Source organism: Pinus tabuliformis, chromosome 3_1, assembly GCF_031772625.1.
Source record: "Pinus tabuliformis cultivar Carrire ecotype Pingquan chromosome 3_1, CPIR1, whole genome shotgun sequence".
Taxonomy (NCBI): Eukaryota; Viridiplantae; Streptophyta; class Pinopsida; order Pinales; family Pinaceae; genus Pinus; species Pinus tabuliformis.
In genome coordinates, this window is record NC_142301.1 from 319,446,342 (window position 1) to 319,472,968 (window position 26,627).

The window sequence follows — 26,627 nt, forward strand, 5'->3', positions numbered from 1 at the left end:
TAGACCAGAAAAGGATCAAAAGCACATGTGATATAATAATCCAAACAACTTAGCCTAATGCTCAAGGAAATTAGGGATTGAATTTTCATTAATAAACATTATAAACAATTGTAAACCATTCGTCATTCACTTAAGACAAAATCAATGGAAGAAAGTGTTAATTTGTATTAATAAGAAAATAAGAGGTTTCCTTTTGTGTCTTTTTCAAAACTCTTAAAAGAAAATGACATCGTGTTACCCCTTTATTGGACTCGTAAAACTTAAACTGTATAGGAGTTGTTAAAGCATGACAAGACCAAACCACTCCTTCTTAGTGTTCATTAAAAATACTTTAATGGAATCATCCGAAGGATGTGCTTACAGTCCAAGCAGATGTTATGCTCCTCAAGCTTGTAAAAAATAAAGAGGTACTTTCCAGTAATGGTGGGGGGAAATTGGGGAAGGTTTCCATTTTACATTTTCAGTTTTAAAAGGTAGCATGTCACTCTTGAACACGACACTCTGTCACATAGATGTCTGGGTTGGGAAATCCATTTTCCTTATAATTAATCAAACCCCATTGAAAGTCTTCATGGTTTTGGGTATTATGGTTAAGTAAAATGTTGCTAAGTCATTGTCATGTCGTTATGTTCTTAGGTTGTGTTATATTCTTTCTACGACTAGCCCTAGTAGTTAAATTGGGGGATTAGAGAGGGGGGGGGGGTAGGCAGAGCCCCCCCTTCATTGCACCGATGTGTAGTGGGGGGGAAGAAGCCCCCCTTGTATGGGGGTTTGAGGGGGGTGGTAGCCCCCATCTATGGGGTCGAGGGCAACACCCTGGTAATTTTTTTTTTTGAACCCTATATTAGGTGGGCGAACTTATCTATGGTTTGTGCATGGATTTCACACATGTTTTAGGCGCGATGGTTTTCGGTCCATGGTATTGTATGCTTTGGCATGCATATATATGTATTGTAACATTGAAAGGAACATAATGAAAAATCAATTTGGTAGTCCCGGTTTTGGGATCCAGGGGAAAATCTCTGTGTATATTTGTTTTATGTGTTATGCTTTTGCCTTTGTTTATTTTGTATTTTAGAATTCCTATGCGGGTAATTTCTGTACGGGGTTAAAACCTACATATGTTTTCAAGAGAAGTTCAACCTCAATTCAAAACTCTTTGCAAAATTATATGCCTTCATTTGCATCAGCCATCCTTGAGTCAGTATTTGCAAATTATTTTCAAAACTTGATATCATGTTTCGTGTCATAGGCTTTCCTACAATGGATCTCTTCCTATCGAATTCAACTAATTATCTAGGAAGTTGATTTAGAAACCTTTAGTTTCTTGAATCATGCATGCCTTAATGGTAGGTTTCTCGCTTTCGACGATAGGTTCTCGTCATTGGCCTTCTATCGATTCTATGAATGTTTGAATTCAGATCACTTATTCACACTTCATAGATTGTACTGGGAGTACCTTGAGAACCATTATCATTATTGGTGGTTTCTCTCGCGCTTGTTAACGGTTCACATTATTGACCGGTAATCAAGTGGTTTCTTCCATTTTCGACTTCGAGACATTCACCCGCATGGTTAGAATCGTACTATGGATCGAGAGATGGAGATTAAGACCCTGGATCTAATTTCATCAATCCAGATTGCGAGTAAATTTTATATTCATGATTATGTAGACAGGTGGCTACGTCCATGCTATGTCTACCATCTATATGATCTTAGTTTTTCCATGCTTGTTCATTGATTTCGCTTTATTTTGAGTATGGGAATGCCTACCTCAAAGATGATTTCTTGATATATATTTGAATTATGTTCCTTGAATGTTCCTTGCAAGTTTTTGACCATTGCCTCTGATTCGATCCTTGGAATGATAAAGCGCTTCAATCTTCAAACTTGTTTTTACAAACTTCGCACTTTAGGGGGAAATCTGTTACATGTCAATTTGTTGCCATGACACTTGATCAGTTTATGGATATTTTTACCATCCATGAACATGTTTGAACCAACTCCCTCAGAAGTCAAACAACCCAAAATATGTTGAAGTACATGAGAAATTTGAGTCAAATAGTTGTCACACCTTGTTAAGTTCCACCTGCGTTGTTTTCTCTAGAGTTTCTCACGCATGCGCTGAAATTGACTCTGAGAACAATGTAGAGTTTCACTCTATCTGCCACTATAAACCTGCGTATGTGAATTCTAGAAAGTAAAAATAAAAAGTGCATTCTAGAAACATAGTTGGTCAAATATTTCCCAACTGAAAGCTTCCAGGTGATGACTATTCGAAATATAACCCTCAGAAGATGCATCTCCATCCCTTTTCTCATGGTAACCTAATCCCTCAATAAAGGAGTCTCATCCTCCTCTCATGGATCTGAAACTTCCTCCTCTTAGCCTATAAAATGACTAGAGGGTAGAGGGATTGAGGAGGTCAGAATAGAGAGAAGACAAACTTATGTTTTTGGTTTGAGATTAGAAAGCTTATCATCTAAGAATGACATTGAAGACATTTGGGAGGGATCTCACTTCATCAAGGCGAAGGTTGTAAGGCTCCTCTTATTTTCTGATTAAAAAAAATGAACACTTTCTCCCATTGATTTTGTCTTACTTGAATGATGAATGGTTTACAATTGTTTATAATGTTTATTAAGGAAAATTCAATTCCTAATTTCCTTGATCATTAGGATAAGTTGTTTGGATTATTATATGTGCTTTTGATCCTTTTCTGGTCTTTGTTTTCAAGTCTTATCAAGCATTGAAGAATTGCATCAAGTCACAACAAAGGATATTAATTAGGCATTTCGTGAAATATGTAAGAGGCTCATACATTAGTTATACTGCTCATAATTCAAGCAAGTTCAACATAGGAAAAGAGTTAGTTCAATTGTCATGATTGTTTCTAGTTTCCATTTAGGATCTAGGGAGATTGCTCTTGTCCGCGAGAGGGATTGTCCGATGTAACAAATAGTTAAAGACTTCTAAATTTTTTCAGTGTAATTTCAACCAAATCACTTCAGATCCTTCTATTGTTTCTAAAAAGGAACAAAGGGTTGAAATATATAAAATAGAATATTTTGTTGTCACACGTAAAGAAGATGAGGTCACAACAGTGGAAATTCCAAAGGAGAAGTAGGAAACAACTAGAGAAAACCTAAAAGGAAAAAACCACTGAACATGAAATCATTTTAATTAATTCTCCAGAAGAGATAGAAAAGAAGGAACCAAAACTACAGTAGCTGAAGAAATGGAGGTAGATGAGGAGAAATAAAAACAATTATATAGTGAAATGACCACCAAGAAGAATGAGGAGAAAATGGAATCGCATCAAAAAATGGATACTATCTCTAATACATCACCTCAGACATCAGTGAAACCCATTTCTACCAATATTCCTGAGGAATCGTTTTTGTTTAAACCGGTTTCTAAGTTAGAGGCAGTTACAGATACAATTTCTTCTTGACATATTATTATTTCAATACTAAAACAAAATCAGTTGTGAGGAGAATAAAGAAAAGGAAACATGATACCTTGGAGACTGTTTTTGAATTTAGCTAGTAGGCTCATGGAGATGTGAAAGTAAAAGCTCAAGAATCCTCTTAGGCTTTAGGATACTTTGTTAATTAGAACTAATATCATTGAAATGAGTTTGCGACTTCATATAATAATAGTCTGAAAAACATCAAAGTTTTAGAGAAAAAAAAGGAGAAAAGTTGATTGTTCAATGAAGAAAACTGGAAAAAGTATTATGCAACTCTAATTCAAGGATTCATTGTAGAAAGGGAAAATCTACAGAAGCATTTTTAGAGAGAATTGTTAGAGGTAAATTAAAAACATGAACAACACATTCATGAATTAAGAAACTTACATGAAGAGCAAACTTGCATTTGGAAGGAAGAAGCTGAAAGTAATTCTGAGATTATGATCATGACCTTGGAAGAGCGAATTGAATCTCTTCAGAATCAACTTAATTAGAATCAAGAAGCAACACATATTTTGGGATTTTTTAGGGAACAAGCTTTACGAATTTTTCTAATTTTAAGGAAAATTAATCAAATTTCTATAAAAAGATGGATAAGATCTCAAGATTTTATCAAGAAATTACATACTTAAATTAAAGGATTGATTCATTAATAGAAGTAGATAAATCTATTAAAAATAAATTTCTATCTATTCTTGACTCGGAAAAATAATTTAAATGTAATGAAATTCCAAAAGTTTCAAAGACAGATAAAATATTGATGCTTGCATCCTTGAGTTGCAAGGAAGAGAGGCCAAAGGAATCAGAACATGGATACAAATATTACAAGGACAATTTTTATTAATCTAGGAAAAATGGACAAAATTTATAGATGAATTTGACCTATTAGGTTCCAAACCACTAAAGGAAGTTGTTCCAGGAGAATTAAAGAAGCCTACATAATATCTTTTTACCAAGCACCAGGACAAAATCAAAAGAATTAAATTTTTTGAAACAACAAACTCTCCATAAATTTATGCAACTACCTTTTGAACAAATCAAGCTTATTTCCAAATTTGAAATCAAGTATCAAAAAGGAAAGAAAAAAGTCCAAGGATTGATTTCCAGCTACCAAATAAGCATTAATTAGTTTCATTCCATTAATTTCTCTGCAATTTTCCAGATATATTCACAATGGTAAAATCATATCAAAGTTCATGCACCCCATCTATTTACCAGTCCCAATTACGAAGATTCTGAAGATGTGGAAAGGTTACCTACTTCTCATCGAGATACCAATTGAATGAGGATATATTTTTATTTTTAGAATTGAGCATTTACTTTCAGAAAATATGTTGATTTTCTTGTTTCAAGACTTATCTTATTTTTTAGTATTTATAGAACCTTCTGCATTTGTGCAAAGGGACGAGAATCAGTGAAAACTACAAACTTGTATTTTTGAATTAGTTTTGAAGTATCAAATTTTTTTGAAGACCATTTTCAGTTTTGGTGGGTGATAAGCTATGAGATTTATGTCATAGCATCATCTTAATTTCTTAATGGATGCATCTGGTATTGCTCTATAACTTGTTCTATTTGATTCCGAATGAATGTTTGATTATTTTGGTTAACATTTCTTGTGACATGTTAGAGTCTCTATATTTTATCATCAAGAAAGAAAAAATTGGTATTTTTTTCATTATTGCTTGATCATTGAGATCGAATGTTCAAAGGTAGGTATATTTAGTCTCATTTGTGAGATAGAAGTTGTCATTTATTTCATTTAGATAATGCATTCATATATATTTCAAAAAATACCAAATAATATGTTTGAATAGGATGAGAACTTGAAAATATCTTTTCTAAATATTTTTACATAAAGCTTCTACCAAAACTTATTTGTTTGGATTTTTGGCTTCAAATTCTAGTTAGGATTTTAAATCACATGACATTTCACGTGGTGTTATGCCCATTTAAATCCTTCAATTTCTACTATTTTGATTGATCATATCATACTAGCAGATTGTATTCATAGTTTGTAAATTATTAGGATATATTGTATATTTCCCATACATTAATTATAGGTTTTGTTAGTTTAATTTTAGTTTTAGATAACGTAGGAAACCAAGCATTTGTTTCGAAGAGTATACAACCACTTGAATGAAAAAGAGTCTAATTGGGACTTTGATCAGGAAAATACTCACTAGTTATAGGAGGAATATTTTCGTTTGTCAACATTTTAGTGCTAGAAGTAAGGCCACTGATACAATTTGGTGCTAGAAGGAGGGCCACATATATTGTATGTATGATAAAAGTTTTGAGTATATTCATCCTACAAAATCATCTTATATTAGCACCTCATCTATAGTTGTTTAGCCAACTGAACCCTTGCCTATTTCATCAACATCTACATTTCAATAGAAGAATCAACTGAGGTATCATTTGTTCCTTTACACCCTCAAATTCAATTTTCATGAGTATATACTCGATCTCAAAGTAAAGTCTCAGGTTTATCCCCTATGTTCTTTGATATATCAATAAGGAGAAGACCCAGGCATGAGGTCAAAGCTACAATATCATCCTCTTCTGAAGCTAGTCCTATATCATCAAAAGAAATCAGTCCTAGAGCTTCATTTGAGTTTACAATTTTTAAAAACCTCCTTTTCTCTTTGGAAGAAGACGATTTGGAAAACGATCCTATTGCATCTCAAATAGTAATCCTATCAACTACTTTGGCTCAGATTCCAATTTCATCCACTTCATCTGTTCTTTAGATAGAAATCCCTCCACCTCTGATTATCCCTCCTTTAAGTCCTCCTATTCAAGGAATTCCTTCTCCTCATTCATCAAGTTCAAGTTCATCTCCAAATTCACCTATGGTAGGTTAACCTTGGCTATCCACTGGACCTATTTGCGTTGTAGGATATCAACATGATTTGCCTAAACATTTTGAAAGATGACTTATAAAGTATAATCTTGATGGTCCTATTATTGCTGAATAACATGTTAAACGATTCATGTTATCTCTTAAGTTAGGTGCAGTTCAACACGAAGACCAAGTTTTCAAATTGTTTCCTTTCACTTTTGAAGGAAAGTCAACTGCTTGGTATTTCACCATAGTTGATGGCACTATTACAACTTGGGAATCCTTTGAAAAAATATTTATCAAAATGTATGGAGAGGATAAAACTAAAGCAACCTTATTTTTTGAATTATCAAATATCAAAATGGATTTAGGAGAATCAATCAAGAAGCTTTAATCAAAAATTTCTTTCTATCTTTAATAGAATCCTTGCAGCTTCTAGGCCAGGTGATGATGTACTAGGTGAGGTCTATACTACTGCTCTTCCTTTTGATATAACATTTGTTGATATTATAGAAGAAAAATCCACATTATCCCTAAACATGGAAGAGGCCTTAAATATTTAAAATTCTTTTTATTAAAGATTGTTGTGAAACATGTAGTAGGACAAGAAAGAAATAAAACAATGTATTATTCTAAAACGCCTTCAACTAGTAAAATAATCGATCACAAAAAGAAGAAGACAATATTTATTTAGATTATATTCAAAAGGTAATCAAAAAATGTCTAATGAGATAACAAATGTGAGAAATGTCAATTCTGAATCTCCTGTAATAAAAAAACATGGAGACCTTTTAGAAGGAATCCACCCCCCAATCCTAATCAAAATACTCTTGAAGAATTCAACATTGATGATTATCCTCATAATGATTTTTGTCGAGCTCATAATGATAAACATTCTGAAAGAAAATGTTCCACTTTTATAAACATGTTTAAAGTGTTTGTTGAAGGGGAAAATGAAGGTCAACTAGAGAATGAAGGCAAGAAAGAAGAAGAATTTAGTAAAACTAATGTCTTATGGGATGTTTCTCAAGGAGGACGAATTCATTATTAATTGATTGAAGACAAAGAAGAAATTAACATTGTACAAACTATATCAAAAAGTCAAAGTGCTTCTCCAAATCAAGCATCTACATCAAATCCCAATTATTTGGCTCAAACAAAGAAAACTCAAATGTTGATAAAGCTAATTCTACATCTAATGCTCTTCCCATCACATAGCATTTAGATTATGATTTAGTTGAAGATATGAGGAAAACTAGAGCTAATATCTCTTTATTTGAATTATCAAAACTCACTCAACAAAGAGACAAATTGATAAAAAGCTTTAGGAATTTGTCTTAATATCCTAATGCCAACAAAGCCCCATCTAAAAAATGTCAAACATTAATGCAACTTTTATGGGAGATATGTCATCATCTCGAACTCCTCCATTCTTGTTAACTTTTGAAATATGCAACAGAAATGTACATAATTGTTTAGTTGATTCAGGGGCTTCATCTAATGTAATTCCCTTATACGTTGTTCAAAAATTAAATATGTCTCTTATAAACTTGTCTACCCAAATTGTTCAACGGGATAGATCAAGTGTAGAGGTTTTAGGAGAAATAAAAAATGTTTTAATCAGACTTGCCTCAAAGCCCAAAATTTTTCATATAGTTGACATTATCGTAATAGATATTGCATAATATTATGGTTTAATTCTTAGCTGAGATTGGTTATAAAAACAATGGTTATTTTTCTATAGATTGGTCTCATTTATGATTACCTTTAAATGGGAAACTAAATAAAGTAAAGGTTGAGCGTGAAAAACACATGAAACATATAGTCACTGACCTTGAAAATTCCAATGAACAGATAAATCCTCCCGAATCTCCATTACGTAATTATACATTTGATACATATCTCAGTAATTTTTCCTCTGAAGAATCATTTGTATCAGAAACTCAAATTGAATGTATGAAGTTTCTCCATGTAACAACATTAAATACAAGACAAATTTCTTATGTAGAGGCTCCATCCATATTTACAATTGATCAAGCTGATAGTTGGACATTATTTTTTGATGGATCCAAATAAAATGAAGGAGCTAGTATTGGATGTGTCTTAATTGAACCAAAAAGGAATAAGTTTCTTCTTTATTGTAACATGAATTTCCCTTGTACAAATAATATAGTTGAATACGAGGCTTTATTACAAGGTCCTAACAAATCCATTGAAATGGATATAAAAAATATCAAAGTTTTAGGCGATTAAGAAATTATTGTAAAACAATGCAATAAAACCATTCATTGTGTATCCAACCTTTTGAAAAATTACAAACAAGAAGTATGGGACTTAGCTCAGAAATTTGATAACTTTGAGTTAGATTCTATACCTCATTCTCAAAATTCTGATGTTGATCTACTTGCTAACGTTGCATCAAAGCTATTGAAAATATTTCTCCAAAACGTTTTTCACTTGAAATTATATTCAGACCTTCAATTCTCGACAATATTCAAAATTGGAGAGTATTTGATGATGATGATCAAATCAAATATTTCTCAACCTTATAAGATACTTTCAAATGATCTATTATTGATGAAGATCAACATACTTCTCAATCACAAATTGCTTTATCAGATGATTCAAAAAATCAAAATTTATTCCAAAGTCTATAGTTCAACTAGAGAATTTATATGATTTTTAGAATAAATTAAAATGGAGTACAAATTGCAAAACCAATACTTCTTCAATGCAATTTGAAGTTGTTAATTTGGGAATAGAAAACCAACCTCAAAATGTTAATCTAAGAATAAATTGTACATTTGCAGAAAGATCTAGATCTTTCAAATTATTCAAGAAATACAAGGATGTTTTTTCTTGGAATTTTGATAATTTGAAAGTTTATGATACTAAAATCATACAACACGTAATTCCAATCAAATTTGACACTCAGACTTTTCAACAAGAATTAAGGAAAATGCATCCTAGACTAGAAGAACAGATTAAACAAGAGCTGAATACAATTTTAAAAGCTCATTTTATTTTTCTACTCAGGCATTGACAATGGGTATCAAATTTAGTTCTAGTTCGCAAGAAAAAAATAGATATTAGAATCTTCATTGATTTTCAAAATCTAAATAAATCATATGAAAAAGACAATTATCCTGACCTTCCAATGGAACAAATTCTTAAATCAGTCACATGATCTTAAATCTTCTCTCTTCTTGAAAAATTCTCTGGTTATAATTAGATTTTGGTTGCAATAGAAGATCAAATTAAAACCACTTTTTGAACTAAATGTCGCGTATATGCTTATAATAAGATGCCATTTGGATTAATCAATGTCGGGGCTACTTTTTAACAAGTCATGGATATTGCCTATAATGGAATTACAAATAAATTCATGGTGGTATACTTGGCTGATATCACAGTTTATTCAAAGAAAATAATTCAACATGTTGATCATTTGAGAAAAATATTTGAAAGATGTCGAAAATATGTAATCTCGTTAAATAAAAAAAATGATATTTGTTGTCATTGAGGGAAAATTATTAGGATTTATAGTTTCTAAAGAAGGTATTGTTATCGATCAAGACATAATCAAATCAATCTTGAAATTTGTTCTTCCTCATAATAAAAATCTATGCAATCTTTTTTAGGGAAGATCAATTTTGTTCAAAGATTTGTTCCAAGTTTTGCTGAAATAGTTAGACTAATGCAAGATATGATTAAGAAAGATCATGTTTTTTAATGGGGATCTCTAGAAAATTATGCTTTTCAAAAAATTAAGGAATCCATTGTTGTTGCTCCATCTTTAGTTAGTCCAATTTTTGATAAAGATTTTTTGTTGTATACATTTCCTTATGATATTTAATATCCAACAATCCTTACTCCGAAGACTTATGAAAATATAGAAATTCCTATTTCATTCACGAGTTTCGATTTTCAAGGTGCTGAACTAAACTATCCATAATAAATAAGTAAGCTTATGCTATCTATAAATCAGTCAAGCACTTTAGACCTTTTTTATTGAAATCCCATACTAAAGTGATAGTTCCCCATCCTATAGTTGGAAATTTGTTGGTTCAAAAGGATTTAGGAGGAAAAAGAGAAAACCAAATAACCATATTTTAAGAATATGATTTAGAAATTAAACCATCCAAATTCATAAGAGGACCGGGTCTGTGTAAATTATCAGTTGAAGCAGAAGGATATCACCCATAAGAAAATCAAAGTTCCAAGTCTGATGTAGGATGGTACAACGAATTTGAAATGAATCAAGAATAAATTTTGTAGGACCTGTACCAACGAATACATGGAATGATGATATAAAACATTTCTTAATTCATAGTACTACTCCAAACCATCTTCCAATGAGACAAAAAAGAGCTTTATGTTTGAAATGTTCTAATTATCAATTAATTGATGGCATTCATTTTAGAAAAATTATGATGATGTTTTACTAAGATGCCTTGAGAAATATGATGCATAAAAGGTGTTGATGGAGTTATAAAATTGACCTTCTAGTGGTCATTTTGGTGGAGAAACCACTGCACATAAAGTCTTACGTGCAAGGTATTATTGGCCCACCTTATTCAAGGATTCCTTTGCATGCACGAGAGAGTGTAAAGAATGTCAAACAACAACAAGAAAAGAAAAAATACCAACTCTTCCACTTCAACTTGTTGATATCGAAGGACCATTTGAAAAATGGGGATTAAACATCATTGGCGAGATTAATCCTAGCTCTTCAAAGTTACATAAATACATTCCCACAACTATTGATTACTTTACAAGATGGACAAAAGAAATTCCTTTGAAAGAAGCTAATGATGAATAGGTACGATAATTCTTGGAATCCCATATTATCACAAGGTTTTGTGTTCCATTATCTTTTGTATTTGATAATGCTTCATATTTTTCTTCTTTTAAGATGACTAAATTCTACCTAGACAAAGGGATTAAAATTAAATTATTTGCTAACTATTTCCCTCAAGGTAATGGTTTAGCAGAATCTACAAACAAAAACCCAATTCACATCCTTAAAAGACTGTGTAAAATCACCAAAGAAATTGGCATAATCAGCTATCTAACACCCTCTGGGTAGATAGAGTCCCTCCTAACTGGGCATTAGGAGATTCTCCATACTTTCTAGTATGTGGTAAAGAAGCCATTTTGCTATGAATTTTTTTCTTACATTCAGTTAGCTCAATATGTAAGATATAATTCAATCAATGATATTGTTACACAGTATTTTGTCACACCTCCTACACTTCCCTGTGACATACCCCGAAGTCCTTGAAATAGGACCATAATGTAGTGTACTCATTCATATATGCAACTCAGATCCTCCCTCAGAAATTGATCTGAAAATGCCTTGAGCTTCCCTTGAAGGAAATAGCTCTTAAACCCTAATTTGAGCATCATTGCTCTTATGAGACTGAAAACTGCGATGGTCATCTATTGTATTATACTTGACCCACAACGGCATCGCTCTGTTTACTTGTATACCTGCAATGATCCCAAAAAGGAAATTTTCCCAAAGAGGATGAGAAGCTTCATGAGCTAGAACCTTCTAGAGCGGCGAGCTGGAGGTTGTTTGGCGTAGATGGGGTCGAATTATCCCAACTTGGCCTCTCGATCTTATCCCTATGAGATACCTCCTTGAGATGAGGGCCTACTCCTATCTTTGGAGAGATCCTAACTCCCTTTCCTTTCCTATATATTCATCTTCTCCCATTCCCAAATGGTTGGTCTATGCCTATTTTCACCCTTATGCTAAGATTGTGTTATGCTCTTGACCTGCAAGAAGATGTCAGAATACCACATATACGAAGAATTACAACCCAAAACACAGAACAAAATGAGAAATAATAACATGTATTTTATTATTCAGAGATGAAAGCAATGTTCACTTGCCTCTTCAAGGGGGAAACCTCCAATAGAGCAGGGCTCAATTAAAAAATAAGACACGACCCTCCTCAATGAGGAGTCTCTATCCTTTATATAGGATTCATACATGCAATACCATGGGTCAATACCATGGTTCTCTTAATACCATCTATCTAATAACATGGCCCGTTTGCAACTAACTGTGGTCCCTTTCTTTAAATGCAGGCCAACCACTTACAATTATTAATATGGGCTTTATTGACTCTTTAACTAACTATAACTATGAGTCGACCCTATTACATAAATAAGGGGGTTAGGGTTGGACCCTAACATGCCCTCGCCCATAAAAAAAACCTTGTCCTCAAGGATGAAGTTGCGGAAACTGCTGAAGAATAGTGGTCGGTTCCCAGGTCGCATCTTCTGGAGAGGTGTCTTTGCACTTGATGAGGACTTCCTTGATCGTGCAGCCGCGCAGATGTTGTTCTTGTGTGTCAAGGACCTGTTTAGGTTGGAGCCAGATTGAGCCTTCTTCGTCCAATTCTGGTAGACTGGTTTGAATTCTGCAATTGTACCCCACCACTTTCTTGAGGCATGATACATGGAAGAGGGGATGCTTTTTTGCAATGGGTGGTAAGGCTAGCTTATAGGCTACTTCTCCAATGCGCTAAAGTATTTGATAAGGTCGGTAGAATTTTGGAGATAATTTCTGATGGTCCTTGTCTTTGAGTGATGTTTGCTTGTATGGTTGCAGCCTCAAGAATACCTGATCCCCTTCTTGAAATGTGCACTCTGAAAAATGTTATTCTTCCTGTTTCTTCATGTGATTCTGAGCTTGATGGATATTATCATTGAGACGTGCTAGCATGGGTGCATGATTCTGTAAGATTTGATCCACTGCTTGCACCTTAGAGTATCCATGGATATAAGAAGTAGGTGAAGGGGGGAGTTGACCATAAAATGCTTCATATGGAGTCATCTTGGAGGTGACATGATAGTTAGTATTATACCACCATTCAGTTAAGGGTAACCACTGTACCCATTGATGTTGCTTTTCTGAAGTGAAGCACCTGAGGTAGGTCTCCAGACATTTGTTGACTGCTTCTGTTTGACCATCAGTTTGGGGATGATAGGAAGTACTTAGTTGGAGTTGGGTGCCTTGTATCTTGAAAAGTTCCTGCCAAACGTTACTGGTGAAGATCAAGTCACGATCAGACACAATGGAAGTGGGCATGCCATGCAATTTGAAGATCTGGTCAATGAAAGATTGAGCCATCAAAGTTGGGGTAAAAGGGTGGGGTAGGGCGCAAAAATGAGCATACTTAGAAAGTCTGTCCACAACCACCATGATGACTGACTTGTTTCCTAACTTTGGAAGACCAATAATGAAATCCATAGAAACATCTGTCCAGATTGAGGCAGGGATGGGAAATGGTTGTAAAGTGCCTTGGGACTTGACTGTTTCTCATTTGTGCCACTGACACACATGAAATTCAGCTACAACAATAAGAATGCATGTTTTCATGCCTGTCTAAAAGAATGAACAATGAGTGCGAGCATAAGCCTTCTGAAAGCTTGCATGACCTACAACGGGAAATAAGTGAAACTCTACCAAAATGCATGTTTTGAGGGTGGATTTCAGTGATATCACTATTCTATCCTTGTAGCAAAGAATCCCATCCTTCCAAGAGTAGCCCCCTGTGGAATTAGGATTTGCTTGCAAGTTATTAATGAGTTGGGAGAGTGAAGGATGTGAAAACCATTCCTTGCGGGCTTCTTCAATCTAATCTAGAATGGGAAGAGATATTGCTATCAGGGTGTCGTCCTCCTCAAATTGGTGTGATAAGGCATCCACTATGACATTTTCCTGACCTTTCTTGTAAATTATCTCATAATCATATCCCAACATTTTGTCTAGCCATTTATTTTGTTGTGGCAAGGATAACCATTGCTCCAAAAAATATTTAAGGCTTTGATGGTCTGTGCAGATTTGGAAACGCCGCCCCAATAAGTATGGTAGCTAGTTATCCACTGCAGGTAAGATGTCCATCATCTCCTTCTCATAGTTAGATTTTCCCAGATGTTTCCCACTTAGTTGTTGGTTGGTGAAGGCCAAGGGTTGACCTTCCTGCATTAAGACAACCCCAATAGCCTTACCTGAAGCATCACATTCAATCAAAAAAGATTTGGTCAATTCAAGTAGTGCCAATACAAGAGTGAAACACATGATCTGTTTGAGAGCTATAAATGCATATTGTGCTCCATCAGTCCAAAGGAATGAATTTTTATTGAGAAGGTGAGTGAGGTGTCTAGCAATGTGACCATAATTACAGACAAATTTGTGTTAATATCTAGTGAGACCCAAGAATCCTCTCAAACTCTTCAAGGTCTTTGGTTGGGGCCAATCCTGCATTGCCCGGATCTTTTTGGGATCCACCGTGACACCTTCACACCCCACAATGTGGCCCGAATACTCAATTTCTTCCATGCCAAAAGAGCACTTGGACAACTTGACAAATAATTTATGCTTCTCGAGTAGTTGCAAGAGTAGGTCTAGATGATGAAAATGTTTTTCCTAGGTGAGGCTGTAGATGAGAATGTCATCAAGGAAAACGAGGACAAATTTTTTGAGATATGGTTTGAGCAGGTGATTCATGAGGATCTAAAAAGTGGATGGGGAATTATAGAGACCAAATGGCATGACTAGGAATTCATAATGGCCTTCATGAGTTTGGAAGGAAGTCTTGGGAACGTCTACTTCTGTCATGCGTATTTGGTGATAGCCTGAGCAAAGATCTAGCTTAGTAAATAATTGAGCACCATTTAGTTCATCCATCAAATCATCAACAGCTGGGATGGGGAATTTATCTTTGACTGTAAGCTTGTTGAGGGCCCTGAAGTCTGGACACATGCGCCATTCCCCATATTTCTTGAGCACCATGACCACAGGTGATGAATAAGGACTAATGCTAGGACGAATAACACCAGCTTCCAGGAGTTCCTTGATGATTTTTTAAATTTCATTCTTTTGGGTGAAAGGGTATCTATATGGGTGCACATTCAATGGTTGTGCCCCTGGGACCAAAGTGATGTTATGATCATGTTCCCCTCTAGAGGGTGGAAGCTCATGAGGTTTGTCAAAGACCTGCGGGTGGTTATTTAAGACCCGTTGCATCTCAGGATGAACATGAAGAGTGGTGGTATTGAAGTCCTAGATGGAATTAAATTGGGCAATAACTCCGTGATGACCCTTTTTAACAACTTTTCCATTCAATGCGAGCTGATGATAGAAGGAGTACCAACCTGGAGTCCACAGAGGGTATGTGTGTGGTCCTTCTACTTAAATCTCATATATAACTCCTGGAAATCCATTGTGATTGGGCCTAGTGTGCGGAGCCATTCAGCAGCCAAGACAATGTCACAACCACCCATGTTGATGGAAAACACGTGGGTCTTTAGGTGGTAATCTCCCATCTAAAGTTTGATATTTTCACAGTGGCCTTCACATTTCATTGTTCCCCCATTAGCAATTTGGACTTGGAAATTAGAGACTGCTCTGACAAAACAATGCACAGCTTCTGTGACCCTCTGATGGATAAAGTTATGCGTAATGCCACTATCAATCAATACTACTAAAGGGAAATGTTTAATAAAACCTCTGATTTTGAGAGTTTTGGGAGAAGAAATGCCTGCCAAAGCATGGAGCAAAATATCTGGTTCTTCTGGTGTATCTGGGAGCTCAATGTCCTACTAGTTGTCTTCATCTTCCTCCTTTGGTCCCTCAAAGGGTGGGACTTCCTTAGATGAACTGTGATTAGTAGCATCAATTTGAAAGAATTTGGGTTCCTTGCATTTATTCCCCAGGGAGTATTTGTCATCACAGTAGTAACAAAATGCTTGCTTTCTTCTTTTAGCCATTTCTGCGAGGGAAACCTTTTGAACCTTAAGTGTTTGGGTAGTGCCCTGAGCCTGGGTGGGGTGTCCCTTGGCTATAAAATTTGGACGAGGCGATTGGGCCACTAAAGCATGTTCCACTTCGAGAGCCTTTGTGTAAGCTTCCATCTATGTGGCTGGGTGGTGCATCTAGACGTGGGCTTGGATGGTGTCTTTGAGACCACTTATAAAACATTCCAAGTAGAATTCATCTCCTAGACCTGCGATGTAGAAGGATAATGTCTCAAAGGCTGTAATATAGTCGTTTACTGTGCCTGTCCATCTGAGCTTAGTAATATGACCCAAAAAATTAGATTCATGGTCTTAGTGGTCACAAATGGATTCTGTGAACACCTACCAAGTAATTGTCCTTGGATAGCATTTCTGATGCCACATCCACCATTTCCATATTTCTTGGTCCAAGTAAAGGCCTCCCACACGTAGCTTAGTCTCATCATCTCTAATGTGATTTAGAGTGTAATATTGGTCCATTTGTGATAGCCATATTGTCATATTAGAGCCATCAAATTGGTACATGTCCAACTTAGGTGGTCGAGGGTGGGAATGTTGGTCATTTCCATGGAAGTGAGGATGATGGCTAGATTCTCCTTCATGGTCTTCATTAAAAGCATATGCCTCCAATTGTAACATCGACTTGCCCTTTGTGATTGTGTCTTGTAATGACTAGATCTGCACTGTTAAAGCCTCCAATCGTTGTTCAATGGTCTCCATCTTCTCACTGGCCATAGCTTGAGCTCTGGTTTCTACCATACACAGATCCGGGTCACTTGTCATCACTGTGAAAAAATTTGGGACCACTCAAAAATTGAAGCTGACAAGTGAATGGTACCACCTCGCTCAGCTCATCGTCCTGATTCTTATGGGTTAAGTCTATTATAAGTGTCCCGGGAGGGCCTCAGACTTTTTTTTTTAATCCAAAAGGAGTTTTACTCCCCGTGTTGAAATATGGCAACAAGAATATTCCAATTTAATTTGTCCTTGAATTAAATTGTGAATTAAAATCGAATTTAGTCTTAACAGCTACTTGGAAATAATTAATTAATTTATTTTAAATTAACTAGTTGGAGAAATTCAAGTTAGAAGTCTTTCTGAAGTCATGCAAGAGTTATCCCTTAGATTAAGGAGATAAGATTGAGTTATATTTGAGTTGTAATTAGTTAACTCAGTTTACTGAGTTAAGTCCAGTTAAATTAGTTCCAAATTGTTTGAGGAAATAATAATGAGTTAATAGTCAGTTGATGCATGCATGGACTCAACTAGTGCTACTCCAGTTAACTGAAGATTCCCTCATTAGAAACTCATGCATGTCTATTCTAAGAGAAATCCAGTTGAGATTAAAGTCAAGGACAATGTACTATCAGTTGCATGTGTTCTCTCAAAGAGAAAACTCATGAATGTAGTCAAGGATTTAATCCTTGAGGATTGCGTAGTTTTGAAAGTAGATTATCCACTTGGTAATATGATCTGATAATCACCCTATGAGTGACCTCAGTTGAAGATTTATTAAACAAAAAGGTATTACAGACTCGTGTGATGGTGTGTGTGTTCTGTGTTATTTAAGCAATGGATCGATCAGATTGTCAATACACAAAAAATAAGTAGAAAGACAGCAGAGAAATACAGTAAGCAACACAAAGACACAAACAGTTTTTAATAAGAAGTTCACCCTATTCTCTAGGGCTATGTCTCTGTCCAGCTTCAATGGTGGCCTTGTTTTATTGTGTCTTTCAGCAGAGAAATTACAATACAGGGACTCAATATGAGTTCTCTTGAAGCAGATTTTGCTTGGCAAGGTGGTTCTTGGATTCCCCAAGACACTCAGAGTACACAGACTCTTATTCTTCCTACCAGCTCTGTGACCCTTGGTCTACAGTGTAAAGAGTCAACTATGATGCTCAATCCGAATAGATTCCTCTACGGGAAGGCTTGATTCTTCAAGCTCTCTGGTGCTCGATGCTGCCTGTGGTCAGCTCGGCCCTCTGTCTCCTTTGCTTGGGTTTACTGCTCTTTGTGTTTAGTCCTCCTCTCAGGGTTCACTATTCACTGTCTCTCTTGGTCGCTTGGACTCTTCTCTCTCTCTGAATCTCTCTTCGACTGTCTCTGTTCATGGCTTTAGCCATTTGATCTCCATACCTGTTCGGTTCCTCTCCTGCCCGCGTCGATTCTCTTTCCACCTGTGTGTTGGGAGTTCCCTATTTGGCGTCAGCATGAACGCCCGGGAAGTAGCCACGTGTCTCCATCGGAACAGCGCTAGCCTGTTCATCGATTCGTTTCTTCGGTTATGTCGTGGATACGTTCTATCTCCACCGTGGTGGTCAACGGATTCCAAATCCCCTTAAATCATGGCTTAATTCCCTGTCGATTCTGCTTCTGTCTATCGAGCGCAATCTCAGCCGTCTGATCTGGGCTCCTCCAGATCCAACGGCATATGCACATCGAGCGCGGTTGACTTGTTCGACCGATAACGCGCAATCACAGCAGTTTTTCTCTCACCTCCGCTACCACGCGTCGATCGCTAAGTGGGATCGCTCTACTCTCCTCCAAAACCTCTTACTGTTCAAGGGCGCCCCGATCATAACCGCCTGTTTCCAGTTTGTGGGTCCCACCTTCGTACGTTGGCACTTTTTGTTTCTCTGCCTGCGGCCCTTCGACTCCCAACATAACCAAGGGCTTAAGGCTCCTCCATTTCAGCCTTGTTTGCCCAGCGATGGCATCGAAAATCAGCTCCTTTTCCCATTCCGGGGCTCCCAAGGGCTACATCGACTTCCTGCGTAGTCTCCATGGGCCTCGGCTAGTGCGCTTTGACCAAGGTCCTCGTCGTTCCACGCCGGCTGCCATGGCCACTGGTTCAGGGTGTTTCCGAATGCTGTTTTGGATTCTTCAAGGATTTGTTTTGTCCCCATATAGTCATGGTTCTATGACAGTCGTTTATGGATCCAATTTGGATCACGGCCTCCCCACTGAAAAGCTTTTGGACCACCAAAAGTTGGTTTTCTTCAAGCCTCGACTAAGTGAGGAAATTGTTGTCTCACTTGTCCAATCTCAATCGACTTCGCACTGCTTGGCTTCGAACCTTTAAGCCCAATCCTGAGGTATTCCACCTGTCCACTGCGCGTCGTCCTTACCTTCTTGTCCAACACTGTAGCTTCCTGCAACTCATTAAGATATTCAGGTAGCAGGTCATCAACAGAAGGAAATTGACTCTACTCTTCAGGGTCCTCAATCATTGAAGGTTCAAACAACCTCAAGCAATCTGCATTCACGACCGAGTATATGTGCATGTAAGCTGGCAGATCAAGGCGAAAAGCATTTTCACCAATCTTCTCAAGTATCCTGAAGGGTCCATACTTGATAGCTTTTAGCTTCTTCCCTTCACCTTGCATCCCGTCCTTGCTGATATACAGCCAGACTTGGTATCCAACTTGAAAACTATGCTCTATCTGATGCTTATCATGCCTAGCCTTGTACATGGCCTGGCTCCTTTCCAGCTGTTCCTGTACTGCCTGGTGGATCTCCTGGATCTGTTCAATGAACCTAGTTGCCCTGTCCACATCACTGTGTCTATCAACCATGGTATCTTTACCAAAGACAAAATCCAAGGGAGACCTTGGTATGAAACCAAAGCAGGTCTCGAAAGGAGATCTCTGGGTAGAAGAGTGTTTGGCTCTATTGTAAGCATGCTACACATAACACAAGTGTTCATCCCAAAGCTTAGGGTGTTTGCTGCAATATCCTCTCAGTAACTAGATCACTGTCCTGTTAACTACTTCTGTCTGGCCATCTGTTTGTGGATGAAACACTGTGCTTTTCTTTAATTTGGTGTCCATTAGTTCCCACAGACTGGACCAAGACTTTCCCACAAATCGGGTGTCTCGATCAGATATAATAGAAGTGGGTAATCCAAAATGAACCCATACATGTTCAAAGAATAATTTTGCAGTTTGTTCAGCTGTAATCTGTTTACTACAGGGTGTCAAAATACACATTTTGCTGAACCTATCCTCAACAACATATAGATAATCATGACCTTTCCTAGATTTAAGCAGTCCTCCAACAAAATTCATGGAAATGCTTTTCCAAGGGTGATAAGGAACTGGAAATGGAGTGTATAAGCCTAGTTTTCTGTTGCTGGGCTTGCTTTTAGCACACATAGCACATCCCTTTACGTATCTAGAAACTGTCTCACTCATTCTTGGCCAATAGCAGAACCTTTACAGCTGTGCAACTGTTTTACTTACCCCAAAGTGACCTGATATCAGAGAAGTGTGTGCTCCCTTAATTATCTTTGCTCTCTCAGTTTGTGGAATGCAGAGTTTCCCACAATGATATAAGGGTCGGTCGTTCACATGATAGTCCAATTCTTCTACTCTTTTTCCTTGACTCAAAGTTGCATATACATCTTTATTGTCCATGTCCTGAGCATATTGTTCTATGTAGCTTTCATGCAACACAGAATTATGCTTAAGTATGGTAGATGCATTTATAATGGGTCTAGATAACATGTCTTCAACCTTGTTATGTATTCCCTTTTCATATCTGATGACTAAATGAAACTGTTGTAGAAAACCCATCCATCTATAATGTCTTGACTGTTGCAACTTAGTTTGGGAGTGTAGATATTGAAGTGGCTGATGATCAATATGTATTACTGTTTCTTTGCCCATCCTTATCATATGCAGGATAGTTGACTACTGCAGGATTAAAAGTCTTAGAATGATAACATATGGGTTTACCATGCTGTGTCAACACTGCTCCCATGGCATAGTCACTGACATCAGTTTGGATCTCAAATGGTCTTTGTAGATTTAGCAGTGCTAGTACAGGTGTTAGTACAGGTGTTGTACTAATTTTTTCTTTCAAGGTTTCGAAGGCTTTCCGCTGTTTGCCTCCCCACTGAAACACTGTGTTTAATCCTGTCAAAGCATGTAAGGGAGCTGCAATTGAGGAAAAAATTGAAATGAACTTCCTCAATACTGTGCTGCTCCTAAGAAGCTTCTCACTTCTGTAGCAGACTTGGGTTTAGGCTAGTTTACAATGACTGCAACTTTAGAGGGATCTATTTTCAATTCACCTCCCCCTACTATATGACCCAAATAATTTAGAGAGGTTTTACCAAATTCACATTTGGAGAGTTTAACATAAATTTTTTCTCTTTTCAAAACATCTAATGTTTTCTTAACATGCTTTAAATGTTCTTCCCATGTTTTACTAAAAATAAGAATGTCATCCAGATACATAATAACAAAATCATCAAGAAAAGGTCTGAGTACATCATTCATTAATCTCATGAAAGTAGCAGGGGCATTGGTCAAGCCAAAAGGCATAACCATCTATTCATAAAATCCCTGCTTTGTTTTGAAAGCAGTCTTCCATGCATCTTGCTCTGCAACTTTGACCTGATGGTATCCACTGTGCAAATCTAGCTTGGTGAAATAAACAACTTCCTTCAGTTGATCTAAAAGATCATCTATACGAGGAAGGGGATAACGATTTTTGATTGTTATCTTATTCAGTGCTCGGTAATCAATGCACATTCTCCACGAGCCATCTTTCTTTCTCACCAAAACGATTGGTGACCCACATGGTGATGTGCTAGGCCTGATGAACCCTTTCTCAAGCAACTCCTACACCTGCTTCTTGATTTCAGCATTCTCTAAAGCAGATAACCTGTACATCCCAATGTTAGGCAAAGGAATATCTTGCTGCAAAATAATATCATGTGTTATTCCCCTTTTGGGTGGCAGACCTTGAGGTTCTTGAAACAAGACATCATATTCTGAAACAATCTTTTCTATATCAGCTTGCTGATCAGAATTACAACCCTCAAATACATTGGTTTTATCAGTTCTCTTTTCCTTTACAACCATCAGTAAGAACTGTTTGCATGAATTTATCATTCTTTTCATCTGTCCTGAGTTTATGAGAGTATAATTATTCTTGAGCTTATGAGCTCTTACAAAGTATTCGATTCCATCTTTAACAAGTAGATACTTGTTCTCAACTCTATAGAAAATAGCCTTTCTATCATACAAGTAAGGACTTCCTAAAACAATTCCACATATATCCAAAGGAATTACATCTAACTCAACCTCATCTACAAATGCTGACCCAAAAGAAAACTTGAGTTTGCACTGTCTAGTCACTTGTAGTTGTGCTTTATCATTCAACCATCCTAATGGGTATGGATTCTTATGAGGTGTAGTTGCTAATCCAAATTTCTTTACAATTGCTTCAGAAATCAGATTTACTTGTGAGCCACTATCAAACAAAGTATCAATCTTTTGATTTTTGGAAACAACTCACACATGGAAAAGCTCATGCCTTTTTCTCTCATGTTCTTCATCAATAACAGATTGAGCAGAATTACTAGTAGATGCTTCAGAATTCTTACCTTTTATACCTGTGGCTGCAATGATTTTTTCATCTCCCGAGTCTGACCCCAAATCTTTCTGAATAGCTGCATCAATCTTCTTCTTCTTTCCCTCAGACTTCTTAGGTCTCAGCTCTAGATGCAGAATCCAACAGTGCTCATCATCATGCCCCTCCTTTTTACAATGAGTGCATGAAGCTTTGCCTTTCTATGCAGTGTTAGCCTTCCTTGCTTTCCACTTCTGCTTTCTTTTCTCCTTGCTCTTGCTTACAGTGGGTTGGGATGGTCCCCCAAATTCTGGACTTCCATTCTTTCCTCTAGCTTCTAGATGAGTAGCTTGTATAGATACCTCATCTATACTAGTGGGATTAAACATGAGGATGGTATGCCTCATGTAGCTATGTAGACCACCAATGTACTTCAAAAGAGTTTCTGGTGAATCTAATGAGATACCCAACATCAATGCTCTCTTTCTGAACTCTTGAGTATACCCTTGCACACTTTGCCCTTTTAACTGTCAAGAGTTTGCCAACTCATCATGGCTTGTTGCATGTAGGCCAATGGATAGAATTGCTTTTTGATTGCAGTAACAAATTCACTCCAGACAGAGATGGTCTTACCATGCTTCCTCATATCAGCTTGGGTTCTGCCTTCCCACCAAACCAAGGTAGTGCCCCCTAGGCATAGGCTTGCCAGCTGAATCTTACTCTTGTCTGAGTCTATATTTTGTACTCTGCAATACACATCAATTTGTCTTATCCAATTGTCCAACTTTTCAACATTTAGCTCTCCATCATATATAGGCAAATCAAATTTAACATCTAACTTAATCAAAGATGCCTTCTTATTATGCACATGGCTACTAGGAGGTGTGGGGAAGCTTTCTTCTTTCCCCTTTCCTTTGGAGTGGTCATGGGAATGAGATTCATCTTCTTCTTTATCTTGCTTAGAGCCTGATGAATCTTCATCCCTATGCTTTCTGAAGTCCCTATACATTTCTTATACCATAGACTTTATAGCTAGGAAACTTTCTATGAATTGAGGGTCTGGCCCTATAGAACCTTCTTCTGACATTGTCTTTCGAGAATAGACTCTCCCAATTTTAGGATTAGTTTCCACCAACTCTCCTTTTCCTAATTTGAGCTTTGATCTAGTGAGCATTCATAGCTAAACCAACACAAGCTTGTCTAACCTTACAGCCTAGAGCTCTGATACCACTTGATCTAATAATCACCCTATGAGTGACCTCAGTTGAAGATTTATTAAACAAAAAGGTATTATAGGCTCATGTGATGGTGTGTGTGTTCTGTGTTATTTAAGCAACAGATCGATCAGATTGCCAATACATAGAAAATAAGTAGAAAGACAACAGAGAAATACAGTAAGCAACATAAAGACATAAATAGTTTTTAATAAGGAGTTCACCCTATTCTCCAGGGCTACGTCTCTGGTCTAGCTCCAGTGATGGCCTTGTTTTATTGTGTCTTTCAGCAGAGAAATTACAATACAGGGACTCAATATGAGTTCTCCTGAAGCAAATTTTGCTTGGCAGGGTGGTTCTTGGATTCCCCAAGCCACTCGGAGTACACAGACTCTTATTCTTCCTACCAGCTCTATGACCCTTAGTCTACAGTGGAAACAACCAACTATGATGCTCAATCCGGACAGATTCCTCTATGGGAAGGCTTGATTCTTCAAGCTCTTTGGTTCTCGATGCTGCCTGTGGTCAGCTCGGCCCTCTGTCTCCTCTGCTTGGCTTTACTGCTCTCTGTGTTCAGTCCTCCTCTTAGGGTTCACTGTTCACTGTCTCTCTTGGTCGCTTGGACTCTTCTCTCTGTTTGACTGTCTCTGTTCATGGCTTTAGCCATTCAATCTCCATGCCTGTTCAATTCCTCTCCTGCCTGCGTCGATTCTCCTTTCGCCTGTGTGCTGGGAGTTCCCTATTCGGCATTAGCATGAACGCTCGAGAAGCAGCCACGTGTCTCCATCAGAACAGTGCAAGCCTGTTCGTCGATTCGTTTCTTCGGTTATGTCATGGATACGTTTTTTCTCTACCACAACGATCAATGGATTCCAAATCCCCTTAAATTGTGGCTTACTTCCCTGTCGATTCCGCTTCTGTCTATCGGGTGCAATCTTAGCCATCCGATCTGGGCTCCTCCAGATCCAACGTCATATGCACATCGAGCGCGGTTGACTTGCTTGACCGATAACACGTGATCACGGCGGTTTTTCTCTCACCTCCGTTGCCACGTGTCGATCACTGAGTGGGATCGCTCCTCTCTCCTCCAAAACCTCTTACCATTCAAGGGCGCCCCGATCAAAACCGCCAGTTTCTAGGTCATGGGTCCCACCTTCGTACGTTGGTGCTTTTCGTTTCTCCACCCACGGTCCTCCGACTCCAAACGTAACCAAGGGCTTAAGGCTCCTCCATTTCGGCCCTGTTTGCCCACTGATGGCATCGAAAATCAACTCCTTTTCCCGTTCTGGGGCTCCCAGGGGCTACATCAACCTCCTACGCAGTCTCCATGGGCCTCGGTCAGCGCGCTTTGACCGAGGTCCTCGTCGTTCCATACCGACTGCCATGGCCACTGGTTCAGGGTGTTTTCAATTGCTATTTTGGATTCTTCAAGGATTTGTTTCATCCTGATATAGTCATGGTTCTATGACAGTCGTTTATGGATCTGATTTGGATGATAATAGGAGAATCATCCACAAGGAATAGCGTAAGGAAATAGGAGCTTGGAGGGCAGAGAGGAACGCTTGAGAGAATCCAATATTTCCTATGAGAATCTGTGAGGATTGTATTGAGAGCTGGCTAGCTGTGAGAGCTAAGGCTTTGTATAATTCCTATGTAATTCCACCATGTATGATAATACAATAGTGTGGGGTTTTTAGCTGAGGCTTTCCCCAAAGTATTTTCATGTGTATTATGCGATTGATTCTTCTTCTTTTGGTTATATTGTTCAGCTCGATCTTTAAGCTTCCGCAAATTTATAGTAGAAGTAGGTTATAGTATTCTTCTTTGATTTATATTGCATTATCAAGTTAACCTGCACCAAATTTTCTACATGGTATCAAAGCTGTGAACAGTATATTGAGAGGAGAATTAGAAGTTTGAATTTCGGGATTGTAGGTGCAAATCGAATTCATATCATACTTCAAGGTTGGCCAATGGCGTTCTATGGCTTGAGACTTGAGTATGCCTTGGAAGGTAGCTCAAATTACATAGCATGGAAAGATAGAATGGAGGTTGTATTAGAAGACAATGGCTTGAAGGAATTCATTGATCAAGAAATACCAAAGCCAGCTTCAACTAATGCACAAGATTTGGCTGAGTGGAAGAAGTGTGTGGTGAAGGTGAGATGGATCATCCTTGAGGGAGTTTGAGACCATATTGTATCGAGTCTCCATGGGAAGGATACTCCATTTTCAATGTGGAAGACATTAAAGGACCTCCACCAGAATAGTAGCGAGCAGAGGAAATTGGCGCTCAAGGATAAGCTTCGAAGAATCAATATGGAGAAGGGCGATACTATTTCCACATATTTGAACAAGATCACCACCTATAGAGATGAGCTTGGCAGTGTGGGAATAACTACTATCGATGATGATATGGTGAGCCTTGCTCTCCTTGGCCTTCCAAAGAGTTGGAATAGCTACCAGGACTCTGTGAATGGAAGGGAGAAACTGCTAGATTGGGAACGACTGTGGTCAGATCTTATGTAGGAGGAAATCAGGTGGAGCACATGAGATGGTTCTTCATCCAAGAATGATGATGACGAAAATCTGGCCTTATCAAGTTAGGAAAGGAAAGGGAAGGGGAAGGCTTCCCATTTCAAATCGAATTCTTCTCATGGAGGGAAGAAGTGTGGCATGTCTAAAGTGAGATGCTTTAACTGTCACGAGATGGGATATTATGTGACTAATTACCCATTGAAGAAGTCTAAGAAGGGATCCTCAAAATTATCGGAAGGTGAGGCATTAGCCTCTCAGTTCGAGATGGACTTTACCCTCATCGCATTCATGGTGTCATCGATGATGGGTTGTGTCTGGTATCTTGACCGTGGAGCCTCATTCCACATGACCTGTGATAAAAATTTTGTTTAGTGCCT